The 3,707-nt window shown below is 34.0% G+C and overlaps 1 pseudogene; it reads right to left on the bottom strand.

The window, feature by feature from the left end:
• Positions 1-2,753: 2,753 nt before the first annotated feature.
• LOC149994246 (large ribosomal subunit protein uL6 pseudogene) lies at positions 2,754-3,240 on the bottom strand (annotated as a pseudogene).
• Between the last annotated feature and the right edge of the window lie 467 nt (positions 3,241-3,707).

Here is a 3,707-nt window from a genome sequence, read left to right on the forward strand (position 1 = left end):
TATGGTACATGTATATAGCCCTTAATACTGGCTTCATCTCACTGAATTTCTTATGCTGGACTTCCACCGCCTAATTTTTTATTCTCAATTCTTCGATGGCTTCACACATACATTTGTAATTTTTTTCTATTTATTCTCAATTTTTTTCAGTTTTTCTATTCTCAATTCTCAGTTTTTCTATTTATTCTCAGTTTTTCTATTTATTCAAAGGGGTAAGGCTGGTCAAGACCCAGTTCTTATATCTCTTTTATGCATCGCAGGATTTCTAAAAAATTAATTATTAAACAAATGTATAAACATGTAATTTTAGAGTCCTTGTGGTTAAAACTGTGAGATATAGGTAGGTGGTCTGTGACCCATGCAAGTTTTCACCAATCCATCTACCCACCATTGTTATTCACATCTGACTTTATGTTCACTTAATTTTCTGACTGTCCTTAAAATGGAATGATATTGAATTTAATATTCAATTGAATATTAAAACTTGGAGCTGAAGGAAACTTTGAATATCATTTAGCCTCTCCATTTTATGGATGTAGTAACTGCAATTCAGAGCAGCAAGAGCATCAGTTACGCTGAATGCACAAGACAGGATTATACCTGTGTCTTTGCCATGTAGCAATCATTTAGGTCAAGAGCTATACTGAGGTTGTATATTTATATGAATGTATGTCTTAAGAACACTTTAGTTGTAAGGCCAATAGAACCATATGAGGGATTTATGACCAGTATCTGCCAAATGTCTCCAATATAGTCTTCCATGATTTATCTGCACACAAATTAAAGATTCTTGCCATACAGAAAGGAATTCTTCCTGTTGTTAAAATGAAACCTATTGGGTTAACCATTGCATGTTATCAGGAGACCAAATGTGAGATATGGAGTCAAAATAATTTTACTATTTGCCTGTGACAAGAACCAGATCAAATGGGGGGGTGGGTAAGAAGATATTTAATCAATAGTCCAATCTTTCATATATAGTACCTTGACACATCTAATTCAGATCCATATAAAGAAATTAAAAATAAGAATGTCTGAAAAATAAGTCACTTCAGACATAGAAGATAAAAATAGGTAAAATCCTTGTTACAGGTAATACAACATTTAGGTACTCATCAAGAGAAATTATTTTTGAAACAAAGTCCTAGTTCTAGACTGCAGATGTTTTATTGTCATCTTTCAATGTGTATTCCTCTTCTAATATCTATTCCTCTTTTCTACATTTTACAATCATATGATATATGCTAAATTTTAAAAAAGTTCTATATCATGTTTTATATCAAGATTATCAGGTTTTTGGTATAAGTATACACTGCTAAATGTTTACCATTTTAATTTCAAAATAACCTTATTTTGATATAGGAAACGAAAATTTTCCTACCTTTAACCATACTAATTTACATTTTAATTCTACTCTGACTGACATATAGTAATTCTAATTTAATTTAATGTTTCAGTATCAAGTATTAACATGATTTTTTTGTTTATTGTTTCTTGATTATGAGTTGATTTAAAGGAAAATAATAAAATGAAAAGACTTAAAACCATATGCCCTATAAAAATTTCTATTTTTGAAGAACAGGTATTCAGGTTAGCACAGGCAGTTGCTTTATAAACATTTGAGTAATTTCATTACCCTTTGAATCAACAAAAAATTATACTAGTTTCTGAAATTAAGAGAAAGGTGTCTCATGTACCATGATTACAGTACTATGTCCAGTTTTCTTCTCCAATACTAATATTTGTTGTTAGCAATTCATAAGCCATTATATAAATGTTATATAAATTTAATATGCCCTGAAGGGAATTTGCTCTAGGGACATATTAAGAAGGCTAAATGTGAATTTGAAAGCTATCAACAATGCTTTTCAATTTAGTGTTGTTCAATCAGACCTAATTTGTATTTTTAGCATAAACTAAAACCAGGATAGTCAGAGGTTGCTTAGTTAAGTCCAAGGCAAAGTGAAACTTCTAACAAATTCTCTAATGTATGTCTAATTAATATTTATATCTAATTATCTAATTATATAATTAATATTGATAAAAGACTGGCAATGTTTATTAGTATCCCTCAGGAAAAAGAAATACTTCTAATAGTCATGTAAGTGTGTTTGCAAAAACCATGTTGGATTTTGATCATTGACCTTATTTCAGCCAACTTCTTTCATTGCCAGTGTTTCTCATTATTGGCTCTGCCTATGTTAATAATGGGAGTTTCACTGTAGGTCTGATTCAGTATCCAGTTGATCTCCCACCTTTAGATATTAGTCAGAAATCAGTCTTTAAGCATGTGCACCTTACCTCTATGTATACTAGTATTAACACCAATAACAACAAGTGCAGGATGCTTTCCTTGACATAACCCGGCTTTGTTGTTGTGACAACCGGCAGAAATACAAAATGCTTCAGATGAAGGAAAGCAATCTAGAGAACCTTAAGGCCAAAAATAGACCTCATGGACCTTGGTATATTTAGGGAAGCTGTATAATGTAGCTTTGGCTGTGAAGACAGGAATGCCTACATTTGCAATTTACTACCTGTGTAACAATACCTGTGTGATTTTTTCAATAGATGGCTTTTATTGCATCCTTAAAATACTGCATATAAGTATGGTGAATCATTTAGCATGTTGCTGTTTTTGTAGCTGGACAATTTAGATCTTCTTCATCAGCCTGCTGAACTGTTCCTTTTTCAAAAACATACATACCATCCCAAAATTTTCTGGTAATCTTGTTTTTAACTGTTGTGACTTGCTAAGTCAAAGTGGCTGAATTTGATACAAATTTGGTATCATTTCCTTAAAAAAAATCAATGCATCTTTCTGGGCTTGAGATATTGAACAAGCAATATCTGACCTCATCTGAACCCTGAGGATGTGTTTTTTGCCCAAGAAAATTTTGATTTCAACAAGAGGATCATTCTCCTGAATAACGATGTTGGTGGGGGTGTAAGCATGCACAGATTTTGTCTTGTAATGAAAGCCCAGTGGAGCACCCTTGTTCGTTTCTGTACATGACTGCAGATAGTGTGAACGGTGGCCAATTCCTTTCTATTTCCCTACCATTTGTCAACCCGGAGCCTCTTCTTTTTCTTTCCAAGGAGACTGAATTCTACACTGATATGATTGAAGTCACTCCTCAGGGTGACTCTGGGGTCCTTAACAATAACTGTGTGTCCCTTCAGAGTGATGTTGACATTTTATGGGCTGTTGACAGCCTGATTGCTGAGAATGGTCTTCATCCTTGCAGTAGATGTGGCAAAGAGCACCTGTGGAATTGTGTTAAAAACAGCATTATGAGGTATTTACATACCATAAACACATACTATAAATTATACCCATTTTAAGTGTACAATACTTTAAAATAAATTTACAAGTTTTAAAAATAGCAACACAACCTCACCTTTCTGTCTCCCCAAAAAGACTCCTCATGCCATTTGGAATCAATCTCAGTTCCTACTCCCAACCACAGACAAACAAGAATCTGCTTTCTGTCTTGATAGATTTTCCTTTTTAGACATTTCCTGTAAATCGTATCGGCAGCCGTCCGTCTCGAGAGACGATGGTGTAGCTTCTTAAGAGTCTATCTGCACCGCCGAGAATGGCTGTGCAGTCCAACTCGGGAGTGACACAGTATCTGTCTCCTCCCGTGTTGAATCAACATCTTGCGATGACGCTGGAGTGTCCTCTCCAGTGAAGCTGAAGCTAC

Source organism: Furipterus horrens, unplaced genomic scaffold (assembly GCF_987537825.1).
Source record: "Furipterus horrens unplaced genomic scaffold, mFurHor1.1.pri manual_scaffold_13, whole genome shotgun sequence".
NCBI classification, from domain to species: Eukaryota; Metazoa; Chordata; class Mammalia; order Chiroptera; family Furipteridae; genus Furipterus; species Furipterus horrens.